Below are 16,925 nucleotides of genomic sequence, written 5' to 3' on the forward strand. Positions count from 1 at the left end.
GGTTTTTTGGAACAGAACGAGACTGAAAATACTTATCATTTCGACTCAGAAAATTGAGCAAAAAAAAAAAAGAAAAAAGAAAAACCAGCAGTGGCAGACAAAGAATTACTTTCTTTTGCAGACTTGGCAAAGCTGTTGCAGAGGTTCTGCCTGCCAAGAGAGGACTGGTGAAAAAGCAGGAGCAGAGGGATGGGGAGAGTGGCCAGGAGGAGCCAGGAATTACTGTGGATGCTCCAACCATCCATCCCAGCTCTGGGAAGAGGCTCCCACCTCCTCAGGATGTGCTGGAATTGTCCCTCCAGCTTTATGGGGTCTGGGGGAAAAGTTTGGTCAATGCCAAAGCTGTGAAAACCAAGTTGTTTTTATTTAGCTTTTCTTTGGGGGGATCTGGGGGGAAACTCCCACTAAAGAGACCCTGAGAGTAGCTCAGTTGGTTAAAACTTGGTTGTAATAATGCCAAGGTCGTGGGTTCAATCCCCTGTGTGGGCCACTGACTTCAGTTGGACTTGATGATCCTTGTGGGTCCCTTCCAACTCAGAATAGTCTGTGATTCTAATCTATAAACTAAAATACTCCTGATCTCCCTCATTTAGAAGCACAAACAAGACACTCACCCTTCAAATGATGCAGTTGGGAAAACAGAGAAAAAAACAGAAATTAAAATATCTGAGTCCAATATATTTTTCATGAAGATTTACACAGTAAATCAGTGAATTTACACAGCAAGTAAACCAACCACCATGAAGTTTATAAACACGTCAGGTCCTTCCCTACAATCTTCCCTTTACTGCTACAAGTGGCAGAAAAAAGAAATAATATTCCCACTCGAAGGGGGACTACAGGAGAAATTCAGCCTGATCTGGCAATATCAGACTGGGTGACACAAAGAACATACTCAGCTGAATTCTTTCCTATTTGCCTTTTTCCAACCCCTTAATTTCTCTCTGATTTTTCCTTAGTCATACAAATAGAAGGGAAAACACAGCACAAACAACTGAGGTTTAATTGCCAAGTGATAAAGAGATTTGGGAGGGGGGAAGAAGATAAAAAGCATTGTCAAGGAGAAAGAAATTCAAAAAGAACAGAAAAGAAACTAATGCAGAAGAATTAAAAGCCTTTCCAAACTGTAATGGATGTGCTTCCTATGGACCAAGTTACACAAGACAAATATCCTGATCAGGGGACTGAGCAGACCTGAAGAATCAGGGTGCAAAAATGCCATTTTCCAAAGTAAAACAGGTCCCAGCCTATTGAGGAAGACTCTGAATGGACCAGATATCAAAAAACTCTGAGTAGGCTCAGACTAGAGACAGGATGTTCAAGAGTCCTGGGGAAAAAGTGCACAGAAAATTTAAGCAAATTTGGGATACTTGGCTGCACTGAAGGCTGAGGCCACCTGGGAGTCTTGGGGTTCAGCTCCACTCTGTCCCTCAAACCTGCAGGGATCAGCCTGAGCCAGCACTTCTGCTGCATAAAATAAACTGTGCTGGCATTTTCCCACCAGGGAACCAGGAACATCTTCTCTGCTTTATCACCTCAAGCAGCACCACACCAGACAGGCCTATGAAGTCACTTCCCAGGTGTCTTCACAGAATCACAGAATGGATTGGGTTGGAAAAGCCCTCTGAGATCAGCAAGTCCAACCCTTGGTCCAACTCCAGTCCCTTTACCAGATCAGGGCACTCAGTGCCACGGCCAAGCTCAGTTGAAAAACCTCCAGGGATGGGGAATCCACCCCCTCTCTGGGCAGCCCATTCCAATCCCTGAGCACTCTCTCTGCAAAGAATTTTTTTCTGATCTCCAACTTCAATTTCCCCTGGCAGAGCTTGAGCCCATCGTGCCCCCTTGTCCTATTGCTGAGTGCCTGGGAGAAGAGACCAACCCCCACCTGGCCAGAACTTCCCTTCAGGCAGTTCCAGACAGTGCTGAGGTCACCTCTGAGCCTCCTCTTCTCCAGGCTGAACACCCCCAGCTCCCTCAGCCTCTCCCCACAGCACTTGTGCTCCAGTCCCTTCTCCAGCCTCGTTGCTCTTCTCTGGCCCCACTCCAGCCCCTCAATCTCTTGCCTCAACTGAGGGGCCCAGAACTGAACACAACACTCAAGGTGTGGCCTCCCCAAGGCAGAGTCCAGGGGAAGGGTCACTGCCCTGGGCCCGCTGGCCACGCTAGTTTGGATCCAGGCCAGGATCCCCTTGGCCTTCTTGGCCACCTGGGCACACTGGTGGCTCCTGTTGAGCTTCCTGTCCCTCAGTCCCCCCAGGTCCCTCTGCCTGGCTGCTCTCCAGCCACTCTGTGCCCAGCCTGGAGCACTGCAGGGGTTGGGGTGGCCAAAGGGCAGGACTCGGCACTTTTGCCCTAAGTTTGGCAGGAAAACTCCCTTGGCAAGGCAGGTGGTGAGAGCAGAGCACAGAAATGAGCCCAAGGGATGAGCTGATGGACATGGATACCCATTCCCACCCTGCTCCAAGGCAGCACTTGAAGGTTCACAGAGCTCCACAGTGTGTGGTGGAGCAGGAATTACAAACCAAGAGGGATCCAAGGGATCCACTGCCACCCTCCAGCTCCAGTGCCACCCACCAGCTGGATTCAGTGCCATTTTACACAGCCCACAGCCCCTCAGTTCAGGAAAGATCTTGAGGGGCTGGAGCGGGGCCAGAGAAGAGCAACGAGGCTGGAGAAGGGACTGGATGTGGCACTGAGTGTCCTCTGAAACACCTCCAGGGGCAGAGAATCCACCATGTCTTGATCCAACCCCGCTGTGATCACCAGCCCAGGGCACAGAGTGCCAGAGTGATCCCAGTGGGGTTGGATCAAGGGTTGGACTTGGTGATCTCAGAGGTCTCTTCCAACCCAACTGAGGAGAAGGGACTGGAGCACAAGTGCTGTGGGGAGAGGCTGAGGGAGCTGGGGGTGTTCAGCCTGGAGAAGAGGAGGCTCAGAGGTGACCTCAGCACTGTCTGGAACTGCCTGAAGGGAAGTTCTGGCCAGGTGGGGGTTGGTCTCTTCTCCCAGGCACTCAGCCCTTGAAGGCTCACAAAGCTCTACAGTGTGTGGTGGAGCTGGAATTACAAACCAAGAGGGATCCAAGGGATCCATTGCCACCCTCCAGCTCCAGTGCCACCCACCAGCTGGATTCAGTGCCATTTTACACAGCCCACAGGCAGAGTTTTCCATCAAGGAACGTTGTGCAAAGATGCCTAATGATAACACACACTCCAAGGTGTTTGAACCAGCCTGCCCAGGGCTCAGCAAGGAAATTATCCCTGCTCTGCCTCCTGAAACTCCTGAGTCAACCAAAGGCAGCCAAGGCAGCCGGGGGCAGGCACGACATGCAAATCCAGACTCGGGGTGTTTGTGCTTACTCAGATTTCACCACCTTGCAGACACTTTGCAGCCTTTCTTTTTATGAGCTGAGGTTTTCTGAAGATCAAAGGAGAATGGGGAAAAGGGCGAGCAGGGAAAGTCTACGAGAAGATTTAAAAAAAAAAAACAACGAAAAGCAAAAGGCTGCATCTCATTGTTGAGATTGTCTCTTAATTAAAGTTGACATTTACAGGCAGGGAGGGCCCACACATTCCAGAGCAAAAGTTATTTGAGTAAAGGCTGCCCTGCACGAGGTACCTGCACAGCATTCACAGCTGGGAGATCCACCACCAACACACAAGGACGCAGCTCTGAAAAGGTGATGGGGTGCACAAGGATCACCAGGAGCCCCAAGAGGGAACCTTTTTAACCTTTTTTCTATTAACCTCTGGAAATCTTATGGGGCAATGGGAAGACAAGGCCGTGGCTTCCCATCCAGATGAGAAGGAACTGGAAAGAGAAGAGGTAACAAAGTGTATGAGGATGGCAAAACCAACACGAATCCAAGGCTGAGGGATCTGGCACGCCCTCATCACACTGGCAGAGCTGGGAGAAAAAGGACTACCAAGGGCAAAGACAAAGGGGAAAGATGGAACATCTCCCTGCAGAAAAGCTCTGTCTCTTTTTCACTGAGAACAGAACAGAGCTCTTTGTTTCTCTCTAGTGGCTGCCCAAGGCTCGGGTCCACTGCAGTTACCCCAGCTGGGCACAGCAGCCCTGGGGGCCAAACCTCCACCCTTCCTACGCTGCCAGCCTGCCAGCGAATGCCACAGTGGGCAATTCTGCCCCTCACCACTCTGTTTGTGCAGATGCAGAGCACACCAGGGCATGCCAGGGCGCAGCAGGGCACAGCAGGGCATGCCAGGGGACACCAGGGCATGCCAGGGCACGCTGGGGGACAGAAGGGCACACCAGGGGACACCAGGGCATGCCAGGGCACGCCGGGGGACACCGGGGGACAGAAGGGCACACCAGAGGACACCAGGGCACGCCGGGGCACACCAAAGCACACCAGGGCATGCCAGGGCACGCCAGGGCACACCAGGGGACTCCCGGGGCACACCCAGAGGACACCAAAGGACACCGGAGGACACCCGGGGGCACACCAGAGGACATCAGAGGACACCTGGGGCACACCTGGGGGCACACCAAAGGACACCAGAGGACACCCGGGGGCACACCCGAGGGCACACCAGAGGACATCAGAGGACACCTGGAGCACACCTGGGGGCACACCAGAGGACACCCGGGGGCACACCTGGGGGCACACCAGAGGACATCAGAGGACACCAGAGGACACCTGGGGCACACCCAGGGGCACGTCAGAGGACAGCCAGGGCACACCCGGGGGCACACCAGAGGACACCAGGGGACACCTGGAGCACACCCAGGCACGCCAGGGGACACTGGGGCACGCCGGGGGACACCGGGGCACGCCACAGCACAGCAGAGAACACCAGGGCACACCCAGGGCACAGCAGGGCATGCCAGAGGACACCAGAGGACACCAGGGCATGCTGGGGCACACCACGGCATGCCACGGCACACCAGCACACACTGGGGGCACACCGGGGGCACACCAGAGGACACCAAGGGCACACCAGGGCAGTTCTGCCACCACCCAGATGGTCACAGCCACTCGGGAAGGGTTTGCCAGAATGCCCACCTGACCCAAGCTCAAGGCACATCCCTCTGCACGCCGACACTGGACACAACCTCAGCCAGGAAGAGCCAAAAGGCTGCAAGAAACCAAATGCAGGACTTGTAAATGCCAAAAGCACCTGAGTATGACAACAGGTCTTAAAAAATCCCTCTGGAGATGGGTGGGGTGAGCACAGCTCAGGTTCCAGTTCCAGCAGCATCACACAGAAAGCAGAGATCATTTTTCCTGGGAGTTACATTCCATTTGGGCCTTGCCAGAAAACCCCACTGAGTCCTTCAAACACTCAGACTCCCAACAAGAGAAGTGTTGCCTGAAGCTTTCCCACTTCTGCACGGGGCAAGGTCACTGAGACCTGGGGAAGTTGGCCATGGAAGGGACCAGAAAGGTCATCCAGTTCCACCAAGGGACACTTTCCACTATTCAAGGTTGCTCCAAGCCCCGTCCAACCTGGCCTTGGACACTCCCAGGGATGGGGCAGCCACAGCAGCTCTCCCCAACCTGTGCTGGGGCATCACCACTCTCAGAGCCAAGAATTCCTTCCTAATATCCACCTTAAATCTAAAAGAAAACCTCTGTGTTCTGTTGCTCCTTCCCCCATCACCTCAGCCAGCTCAGGGACCTGCCCCGCTGTTACAGGAAATGCCACCTTAGATCAGACACCAGTTCAAGGTGCACATTATTCACCTCAGAGGTTCCTCCAGAAACGTGAAGTTGCTTTATGAGATGAAGGAGGGAAGGGACTTCAAGTGGAGGAGAATGGAAGAAGTTCATAAAATCAAATCCCAGGATGGTTTGGCTTGGAAAGGACCTTGAAGATCATCCCATCCCACCCCCTGCCATGGGCAGGGACACCTCCCACCAGCCCAGGGTGCTCCAAGCCCTGTCCAACCTGGCCTTGGACACTCCCAGGGATGGGGCAGCCACAGCTTCTCTGCCCAACCTGTGCCAGGGCCTGCCCACCCTCACAGGGAACAATTTCTTCCCAACATCTCATCTATCAGTTTAAACCCATTGCCCCTTGTCCTCTCACTATTTGCCCATGTAAAAAGTTGCTCTCCCTCTTTTTCATAAACCCCCTTCAGGCCCTGGAAGGGGCTCTCAGGTCTCCCTGGAGCCTTCTCTTCTCCAGGTGACCCCTCCAGCTCTCCCAGCCTGGCTCCAAAGCAGGAGGGATCCAGCCCTGGAGCATCTCTGGACTCATTCCAGCAGCAGCTCCACATGTGTCCTGTGTTCCATCCAACCTGGCCTTGGACACTCCCAGGGATGGGGCAGCCACAGCTTCTCTGCCCAACCTGTGCCAGGGCCTGCCCACCCTCACAGGGAGGAATTTCTTCCCAATATCCCATGTATCCCTGCTCTCTGGCACTGGGAAGCCATTTCCTGTGTCCTGTCCCTCCATCCATTGTCCCAAGTCCCTCTCCAGCTCTCCTGGAGCCCCTTCAGGCCCTGGAAAGGGCTCTGAGGTCTCCCTGGATCCTTCTCCTCTCCAGGTGACCCCCCCAGCTCTCACAGCCTGGCTCCAGAGCAGAGGGATCCAGCCCTGGAGCATCTCCATGACCTCCTCTGGGCTCACTCCAGCAGCTCCACATGTTCCTTCTGCTGAGGATTTCAGAGCTGGATTCCCACTGGGGTCTTTTAATTACTTATAATGAGAAAGCAACACCCTCAGGAAGGGTTCCCCCAATATTTCCCTTCCAACAGCAGCTCAGGACTGTGGGATGACACCAGATCTTTTACAGTAAAACACTCCTCGAGCTCAGAGACAAAACCTCCCTCCCAGTCATGCCCCACATCCCTCTGAGTGTGCCAGGACTGCCACAATCACAGACAACTCCAGGACACTGCTGAGGAGTCGAGTTTTCCAGGTTTTAGGCACACAGACAGTGAGTGTTTTGCTTTTCCCTGGCATATTTAGCTGTCAGGAGGGGCAGCACCCAGGGGTGCACACAGCCAGTCCTGCTGCCCAGGCAGTGCCTTCCCCAGCATTTCCAGACACAAAAACCAGCACAAACAGCACAAACTGCACCTGCCACAACTCAAAGCAGCCCAAATACTCCCCTACAATTTTGTATTACAATTTTATATTAAAATTTTGCATTGCAATTTTGCATTGCAATTTTCCTTTGCAACTTTCCCATTACAGTTTCCCATCAGACCTGCATTCACCAACAGAAAAACAAAGAACTGCAACACTATTTTTTTTTTAAAAAAAGGGGGAAAAGGAGCAAGGCCAAGGGGCTCTGTAAATACTCCTCCCTGTCCACACTGTTGTTGGGACACTGCCCCAGTTTTCCCTGTGTGCTGTTACAGATTTCCTGCTTTAAAATTCCACAAGCAGCATATTCATGTACAATTCCCAGAAATTTGGGCAAATGTTCTTGTGTGTCTTTCAGGGAGCCAGAGTATTCCTTTGGATACTGGAAATAACAATCTGAATTCAAAACAATGACTGTCAGAATGAGATTTTAACCTGATTTTCTAATTTGGAAGGGGTTTAAGTTATTCCTAGTTATTTCTAGTTCTAAGGTATTCCTACTCTCACTCTTCTCACTCCAACAGCTTTGTATCTCATCATCATGGCTTGGCTTTGTGAATGAAGATTTGGGAAGGGCACTACCCACGCTCTCTGCAAGCTGCTGATGGCTAAAAAGGCCGATACGGGATAGGCAGGTCTGGTCACAGAAGGCACAGGGGAACGTCTCTTTAGGTGACATTGGCAAGGAATGGTTCTGTCTGCGTTGTCTTTTCTCCTCCAGACTGACTGTGCTGCGTTCCCAAAGGAAGCAGCAGCATCATGAATGGTGTCTCCATGAATCCCAACTGGAGGCCAGAGTGGACCTTTGGGGCAGTCAGTATGGCCAAGGCTGAGCTGTTGTTTCAGGCAGTCCTTGTATCTCCTCTTTGGGGCTCCTCTCTTGCAGCAGCCGGTGGCGAGTTCACCACAGAGCACAATCTTCAGAAGGCAGTGGGTGATCCTCCATCCTGGAGACGTGCCCTGGGCAGTGGGTGATCCCCCATCCTGGAGACGTGCCCTGGGCAGTTGGTGATCCTCCATCCCGGAGACGTGCCCTGGGCAGTTGGTGATCCTCCATCCTGGAGACATGCCCTGACCTGGGCAGTGGGTGATCCTCCATCCTGGAGACGTGCTCTGCCCTGGGCAGTGGGTGATCCTCCATCCTGGAGACGTGCCCTGGGCAGTGGGTGATCCTCCATCCTGGAGATGTGCCCTGCCCTGGGCAGTGGGTGATCCTCCATCCTGGAGACGTGCCCTGGGCAGTGGGTGATCCTCCATCCTGGAGACGTGCCCTGCCCTGGGCAGTGGGTGATCCTCCATCCTGGAGACGTGCCCTGCCCTGGGCAGTGGGTGATCCTCCATCCTGGAGACGTGCCCTGCCCTGGGCAGTGGGTGATCCTCCATCCTGGAGACGTGCCCTGCCCTGGGCAGTGGGTGATCCTCCATCCTGGAGACATGCCCTGCCCTGGGCAGTGGGTGATCCTCCATCCTGGTGACGTGCCCTGGGCACTGGGTGATCCTCCATCCTGGAGACGTTCCCTGCCCAGCACAGCTGCGTTCTCATCAGCATGGCCTCCATACTGCTGACCCTGCCTGTTCAGAACAGACACATTGGTCACGTAATCAGACCAGTGGATGTTTAGGACTGAACAGAGGCAGCGCTGATGGAAGTGTTCGAGAAGCCGCAGGTGGTGGCGACAGATGACCCAGGATTCAGACCCACATAAAAGAGTAGACAGTACAATGGCTCTGTAGACACTGATCTTTGTACTTTTCTTCACGTGTTTCTTGGACCAGACTCTTTTATAGAGTTTTTCGAAGGCTCTGTGAGCCTTTGCCAGCCTGTTGTCTGTCTCTTTTTATGATCAGGTGACCCACCTGGTGGATGAGGGGAAGGCTGTGGATGTGTCTTTCTGGACTTCAGCAAGGCCTTTGACACTGTCTCCCATAATATACTCCTGGAAAAGCTGGTAGCCAATGGCCTGGACAAGTGTACCCTCTCCTGGATTAGGAACTGGCTGGAGGGTCGGGCCCAGAGACTGCTAGTGAATGGGGCTGTGTCCAGCTGGTCACCAGTGGTGTCCCCAGGGGTCTGTGTTGGGCCCAGTCCTGTTTAACATCTTTACTGATGATTTAGATGAGGGGATTGAGTCCATCAGCAGCAAATTTGTTGATGACACCAAGCTGGGAGGGAGTGTCGACCTGCTGGAGGCAGGAGAGCTCTGCAGAGGGATCTGGAGAGAATGGAGGGATGGGCTGATTCCAATGGGATGGAGTTCAACAGGGCCAAGTGCAGGTCCTGCCCTTTGGCCACCCCAACCCCCTGCAGCGCTCCAGGCTGGGCACAGAGTGGCTGGAGAGCAGCCAGGCAGAGGGACCTGGGGGGACTGAGGGACAGGAAGCTCAACAAGAGCCACCAGTGTGCCCAGGTGGCCAAGAAGGCCAAGGGGATCCTGGCCTGGATCCAACTAGCGTGGCCAGCAGGCCCAGGGCAGTGACCCTTCCCCTGGACTCTGCCTTGGGGAGGCCACACCTTGAGTGTTGTGTTCAGTTCTGGGCCCCTCAGTTCAGGCAAGAGATTGAGGGGCTGGAGTGGGGCCAGAGAAGAGCAACAAGGCTGGAGAAGGGACTGGAGCACAAGTGCTGTGGGGAGAGGCTGAGGGAGCTGGGGGTGTTCAGCCTGGAGAAGAGGAGGCTCAGAGGTGACCTCAGCACTGTCTGGAACTGCCTGAAGGGAAGTTCTGGCCAGGTGGGGGTTGGTCTCTTCTCCCAGGCACTCAGCAATAGGACAAGGGGGCACGATGGGCTCAAGCTCTGCCAGGGGAAATTGAAGTTGGAGAGCAGGTGGAAATTCTTTGCAGAGAGAGTGCTCAGGGATTGGAATGGGCTGCCCAGAGAGGGGGTGGATTCCCCATCCCTGGAGGTTTTTCAACTGAGCTTGGCCGTGGCACTGAGTGCCATGATCTGGTAAAGGGACTGGAGTTGGCCCAATGGCTGGACTCCATGACCTCCAAGATCATCAAGTCCAACCCTTGGTCCAGCTCCAGTCTTCTCTGGCCCCGCTCCAGCCCCTCAATCTCTTGCCTCAACTGAGGGGCCCAGAACTGAACACAACACTCAAGGTGTGGCCTCCCCAAGGCAGAGTCCAGGGGAAGGGTCACTGCCCTGGGCCTGCTGGCCACGCTAGTTTGGATCCAGGCCAGGATCCCCTTGGCCTTCTTGGCCACCTGGGCACACTGGTGGCTCCTGTTGAGCTTCCTGTCCCTCAGTCCCCCCAGGTCCCTTTCTGCCAGAGCAACATGGGATTAAAACCACATCTAGTTCCAACCTTGCCCAAGGTCCTCCAAACAAAGAAGTTTCTCCTGCTCAGATGAGTTTTAAGATTAGGAATGTGCCCCCTCAGTTTGGTCCATGGGCTTTGGAAGTGCTGGGGAAGCAAATCCCAACCACCAGCAGCCCCTTGGCCAGCTCAGACCTGGTGGGAAAGTGTTGCCAAAGGTTTGAATCCCATGGCAAGGAAGATCTCCAAGGAGCTGTGCTTGAAGGGATACAAGAGAAAATCCACGAGTCTGACAAGTGTTTCTCAGCAGCAATGAGGGAATAAGGAAAAAAATAATTTAAATCTTGACAGTGTTAATAAAACAAATTGTTTTGCTGGACAAACAGAGTCATCACTGTCACAAATTAAGCCAAATTAAAAATCGTTTCATCTTGGTATTTTCACTTCATTCATTCCATTTATTCCCCAAAATTCAAAATTAAAACCTTATTTCATGAGATGCTCCAAGCTCTACTCAGATGGCTGTGCCTGTATTGATTTACCAGGTGTCTCAACTCCTCCCACAGCAAAACTTCCATCCAGTTCTACTCACCCTGAGCACATTTCCTTGTGCTGCAAAAAGCCTTTCCCAGCCTGCACAAAACAAGCCAAGGGGAGTGAGAAATACACCTCTCAGAGGTGAAAGGGTTTACAATTGAGGAGTTATTAATAAATGAGAAAATAAAAGCCATCACAACACACTGCTCTGCTTGGGGAGAAACCATCCACACCAACTGCACTGAACCACCCTGAGCTTTTGTTTTGCTACCTGGAAAAATAATCCCCACTGAAAAACCTCAACAGCAGAGATTTATCTATAAAAATATACATCAAATAGGTCCAGAAAGGCTGGAAAGAAAAAGCAGCAGTCACAAAAGCAGTGAGGCCCCAGCACTGCCAAGACATACTTTGGTTACTGCAGAAGAGCCTCATCCCAAAAATCAGGAGGTGTTTGCCTGAATTTCCAGGTTGCAGCAACCAAGACCTTCCTTACCACAAAGAATTATTTCCTAACCTTGGACAGTATCAAAGAGCTCAGCAAGTTGGTATCAAATTAAAATTAACTGTTCTAACTTCCAAATGGCTTTGAAAATCCCAGATCTCACTTGGCTCGTTCTTGTTCCACTCAGGGGGGTGAGAAGAAAATATTTCACAGTTGGTGATAATGCCCCAACTTTAAGGCTTCACTTCATTTATTTTTCTGAGTGACAGCTGGCAGTTCACACATTGAAAAGAAAAGGCTTTTTCAAAGTAAAAAAAATAATTTGGCAGCATTAGGAGCCTGTTTGCTGTGCCACAGGAAATGCTGGCAGGGCTTGCTGAGGAGATCCTGGTCCTTTTGGAGTTTGAGCCCAGGTCCCATTCCATGAAAAAAGCAGGAGGAGCAGAAAGGCAGACACAGAACTGTCCAGCCCTCCCAGCCCATCAGTGCCAGATCACTCAGCAGGATCCCCAGGCCAAGTTGGACACCAGGGATTCCTTTTCCAGCAGTTCAGCTCCTGACAGGGATCCCACCCAGGGATGGCACAGACTGGGCTGGGCAGGACCCCAAACCCCCTTCCCTGTGGCTCTGCCCCCCAGACTGGGCGGGGCAGGACCCCAAACCCCCTTCCCTGTGGCTCTGCCCCCCAAACTGGGCTGGGCAGGACCCCAAACTCCCTTCCCTGTGGCTCTGCCCCCAAACTGGGGTGGGCAGGACCCCAAATTCCCTTCCCTGTGGCTCTGCCTCCCAAACTGGGCTGGGCAGGACCCCAAAGCCCCTTCCCTTTGACACTCCCCCCAAACTGGGGTGGGCAGGACCCCAAACCCCCTTCCCTGTGGCTGTGCCCCCAAACTGGGCTGGGCAGGACCCTAAACCCCCATCCCTGTGGCTGTGCCCCCAAACTGGGCTGGGCAGGACCCCAAACTCCCTTCCCTGTGCTCTGTCCCCCAAACTGGGCTGGGCAGGACCCCAAACTCCCTTCCCTGTGGCTCTGACCCCCAAACTGGGCTGGGCAGGACCCCAAACCCCCTTCCCTGTGGCTCTGCCCCCAAACTGGGCTGGGCAGGACCCCAAACCCCCTTCCCTGTGGCTCTGCCCCCAAACTGGGGCTGGTGCCCCTTGCCCAGATGGCAAAACCAGCAAGCCCCTCCTGGTCAGTGGTTCTGCCTCAATTAATGGCACCAGGTGGGTTTAACACCCTGGCCAAGTATTTAACACAAATATAAACCAGCAAGTTTACCTTTTCAGTCATGTTTTTGAGCTTTAAAAGTTGCTCCCTTCCAAAAACCGACAGAACTTACTAAACAATTAGTGTCTTACACCCTAAAGCAGATTAATTGAGGAGCTGAAATACATTTTCCAGCCCCTTCCAGTGAGCTGTTTTCACAGGAATCTGCCCAGAATCCTGCCTGAAGCCCAAAGCCCCTTTAAAACAGGATGACCTTCTGCTAAAGACAAGCTTAGGGGGCAAAGGTATTTTCATTCCTTCAGGTTCTCACTTTACTGGACAGGAAATGGGTTCAATATTCAAAGGTGATTTTAAAAAGCATCTTCCAGGAACAGCTTTGCCTTGCTCTTGTCCAAGAGATACCTCTGCTTGTTAAAGCAGTTCTAAAATGGCTATAAATGACAAGCAAATGCAACAAAGAGTGGGAAGTATCCCAGGAGTTTCTAAAATAAACTCACACCATCAGATAAGTCTAATTTCAGTCATTAGAGGGCTCTGGGAAAGCCTCTGTGAGCTGACAGCTCAACCTCCATGGGTACACACCTTAACAGGGAGCAGAAAACACCAGAGAGAACAAGGAGAAGTGGAATTTGAAGAAGTTTTCAGGGTGTTACACACCTGCCCTCACTGCTCCCACCATGGGAAATCTCTCCTGAGCTGTGACAGAACTAAAATCATAGAATGGATTGGGTTGGAAAAGACCTCTGAGATCATCGAGTCCAACCCTTGGTCCAACTCCAGTCCCTTTACCAGATCATGGCACTCAGTGCCACGGCCAAGCTCAGCTGAAAAACCTCCAGGGATGGGGAATCCACCCCCTCTCTGGGCAGCCCATTCCAATCCCTGAGCACTCTCTCTGCAAAGAATTTCTTCCTGATATCCAACCTAAACCTCCCCTGGCAGAGCTTGAGCCCATCGTGCCCCCTTGTCCTATTGCTGAGTGCCTGGGAGAAGAGACCAACCCCCACCTGGCCAGAACTTCCCTTCAGGCAGTTCCAGACAGTGCTGAGGTCACCTCTGAGCCTCCTCTTCTCCAGGCTGAACACCCCCAGCTCCCTCAGCCTCTCCCCACAGCACTTGTGCTCCACTCCCTTCTCCAGCCTCGTTGCTATTCTCAGTTGGGTTGGAAGAGACCTCTGAGATCACCAAGTCCAACCCTTGATCCAACCCCACTGGGATCACTCTGGCACTGTGTGCCCTGGGCTGGTGATCACAGTGGGTTTGGATCAAGACATGGTGGATTCTCTGTCCCTGGAGGTGTTTCAGAGGACACTCAGTGCCACATCCAGTCCCTTCTCCAGCCTCGTTGCTCTTCTCTGGCCCCGCTCCAGCCCCTCAATCTCTTGCCTCAACTGAGGGGCCCAGAACTGAACACAACACTCAAGGTGTGGCCTCCCCAAGGCAGAGTCCAGGGGAAGGGTCACTGCCCTGGGCCTGCTGGCCACGCTAGTTTGGATCCAGGCCAGGATCCCCTTGGCCTTCTTGGCCACCTGGGCACACTGGTGGCTCCTCTTGAGCTTCCTGTCCCTCAGTCCCCCCAGGTCCCTCTGCCTGGCTGCTCTCCAGCCACTCTGTGCCCAGCCTGGAGCGCTGCAGGGGTTGGGGTGGCCAAAGGGCAGGACCTGCACTTGGCCTTGTTGAACTCCATCCCATTGCAATCAGCCCATCTCTCCAGTCTCTCCAGATCCCTCTGCAGAGCCCTCCTGCCTTCCAGCAGGTCGACACTCCCTCCCAACTTGGTGTCATCAGCAAATTTGCTGCTGATGGACTCAATCCCCTCATCTAAATCATCAATGAAGATGTTAAACAGGACTGGACCCAACACAGACTTAAAATCACTAAAATCACACTCCCTGCTCCCTCAACTCCTTCCCACAGCTGCTCGTGCTTCCCATGGAACTACAGAATTGGGAATAATTAAACCTGCCTTAGCAAAAGAACTCCTTTAAAGAGAATTTCTGCTCATTGGCAGAGAGAAGAGCCCTGAGCAATAATTCAGACAACACTCAACTTTGCCAGAGTTGCACCAACACTGAGCTGGGAAACAACAACCCACCTGGGAAACAACAACCCACCAATTATCCAAAGCCCCCAATATTTTTTAGGAGCCTTAAAAATACTTCCCCAGTCAGGTGTGCTCAGTCAAAGAACTCTAATCAGCAGGGCATTCATCAGAAGCTGAAGGAGAGACTTCTGAAAGCATTTTGAATTTCACCAACAGAAATCAGACACATCAATCTGAGAATTTCCAACTCCACTTGCTTTGCCTGAAGGCAAAGAGCTGCCTCTCCAGTTCCTGAAGCCTCTCAGTGTCCTGCAACCTTTGGAAAGCACGAGGAATTCCTGTTGGGAATTCACAGGCTGTCCAGCCAAACTGGTATCAACAGGAAAGCTGAAACTCCTCTCAATTTTGAGGTATTTTCCTGACACATCCCTGCCTACAGGTGAGACATTTTCAAAGCCTGGTTAATCCTCACTCCCAGCTGAGAAAATAAAAAGAAGTTGAGAAAAAAGGAGGAATGATCCACTCAATAAAACCTGGCAAGTCAGAGAATTAGGACAAAAGCAGCACTTGGGGCACACACTGATCACTGCACCAGTCACAATACAAGCACCAAAGTGTGGATTTTCACATGAAAGGAAATCATTTTACCAAGTTCAGGTCAAACCATGCTCTGAGCTCTCACCAACTTAGAGCAGGGAAGTCAGGCTTGAGCAGCAACACTGAGTGGGTCACTAGGAGGTCTCTTCTTCTCACCTGGAAACATCTACTCCTCTTACCACCTGTATTTAAACACAAGTAAGAACTCTCTAAAGTCTTATCAATCTCAAGGCAGTGTAATTCCAACCAGGAAAGCCCAGTGAGAGCCCTTGGGGCTCCAGGGAAGGCTGCAGGGTTTCCTTCTGCAATGAAAGTGCCTCCAAGCCCTGCCCTGCCCTGTGCCCTTTGCCCCCAGGTGAGTGCCCTGCACTCCCTCCCTCCTCCCCAGGGCTGGCAGGGCACGGATTCCCCTCCCTGCTGCTCCCCTGCTCACACTCCCCTTGCCAAGGGGCAGCCCCAGCCCAGCTCTGCACCAGGTGGACTTTACCATTCCCAGAGCCAAGCTGGCAGCTCAGCCTGGCACCCCAGGGACTGGTTATCTCTGGCAGGGCGAGGGGACCGGGCAAGGGTCAGTCCCTGGCACTGCCAGGAGGGGACAGAAACCCCCCAGGGGGACACTGTGCAGCCACGAAGCACCCTCAGAGTGAGGGGCCAGGTGATGTAGGGCTGGGTGGCTGTTGGAGAACTGCAAACAGAGCTGGGCCAGCATTCCCTGACTCCAGCCCAGCCCAAGGGTTGTGTTCAGTTCTGGGCCCCTCAGCTGAGGCAAGAGATTGAGGGGCTGGAGCGGGGCCAGAGAAGAGCAACGAGGCTGGAGAAGGGACTGGATGTGGCACTGAGTGTCCTCTGAAACACCTCCAGGGGCAGAGAATCCACCATGTCTTGATCCAACCCCACTGTGATCAACCCAACTTGATCACAGTGGGGTTGGATCAAGGGTTGGATTTGATAACCTCAGAGGTTTCTTTCAACCCAACTGAGAAGAGCAACGAGGCTGGAGAAGGGAGTGGAGCACAAGTGCTGTGGGGAGAGGCTGAGGGAGCTGGGGGTGTTCAGCCTGGAGAAGAGGAGGCTCAGAGGTGACCTCAGCACTGTCTGGAACTGCCTGAAGGGAAGTTCTGGCCAGGTGGGGGTTGGTCTCTTCTCCCAGGCACTCAGCAATAGGACAAGGGGGCACGATGGGCTCAAGCTCTGCCAGGGGAGGTTTAGGTTGGATATCAGGAAGAAATTCTTTGCAGAGAGAGTGCTCAGGCATTGGAATGGGCTGCCCAGAGAGGGGGTGGATTCCCCATCCCTGGAGGGTTTTCAACTGAGCTTGGCCATGGCACTGAGTGCCATGATCTGGTAAAGGGACTGGAGTTGGACCAAGGGTTGGACTTGATGATCTCGGAGGGCTTTTCCAACCCAACTGATTCTATGAGTCTGTGATTCTATGGATGTGGCACTGAGTGAGAATCCACCATGTCTTGATCCAACCCCACTGTGATCACCAGCACTCCGTGCCCTGGGCTGGTGATCACAGTAGGGTTGGATCAAGGGTTGGACTTGCTGATCTTAGAGGTCTTTTCCAACCCAATCCATTCTATGATTCTCTGACTCAAAGGAGAGTCTTTGCTTTGACAGGACAGACTGACTACAGCAACCACATTTCTAGGAAAAGAAGGGAAAGCTCCACAACCACCTTATTCTGGCCTTTTCCCAAGATTATTCCCAGCAGGATGCATTTTAACCCTGGCTCTCCCCACCACCATCTC

At 53.0% G+C, this 16,925-nt stretch overlaps 1 protein-coding gene across 2 annotated transcripts in view; it reads right to left on the reverse strand.

Moving 5' to 3' along the window:
• The window catches only part of PAK2 (p21 (RAC1) activated kinase 2), a 48,488-nt gene that overhangs the window by 26,917 nt on the left and 4,646 nt on the right, over positions 1 to 16,925 (reverse strand). The window contains exon 1 of one of the 2 annotated variants that reach the window (XM_071566150.1): positions 5,030 to 5,048. The exons of the other annotated variant lie outside the window; for it this stretch is intronic. The gene's annotated coding sequence lies outside the window, so the exon portion shown is untranslated. Of the gene's footprint in view, positions 1 to 5,029; positions 5,049 to 16,925 lie in introns of those variants that run through there. 2 annotated transcript variants of the gene reach the window in all.

This window comes from Pithys albifrons, chromosome 11 (genome assembly GCF_047495875.1).
Source record: "Pithys albifrons albifrons isolate INPA30051 chromosome 11, PitAlb_v1, whole genome shotgun sequence".
Lineage (NCBI taxonomy): Eukaryota > Metazoa > Chordata > Aves > Passeriformes > Thamnophilidae > Pithys > Pithys albifrons.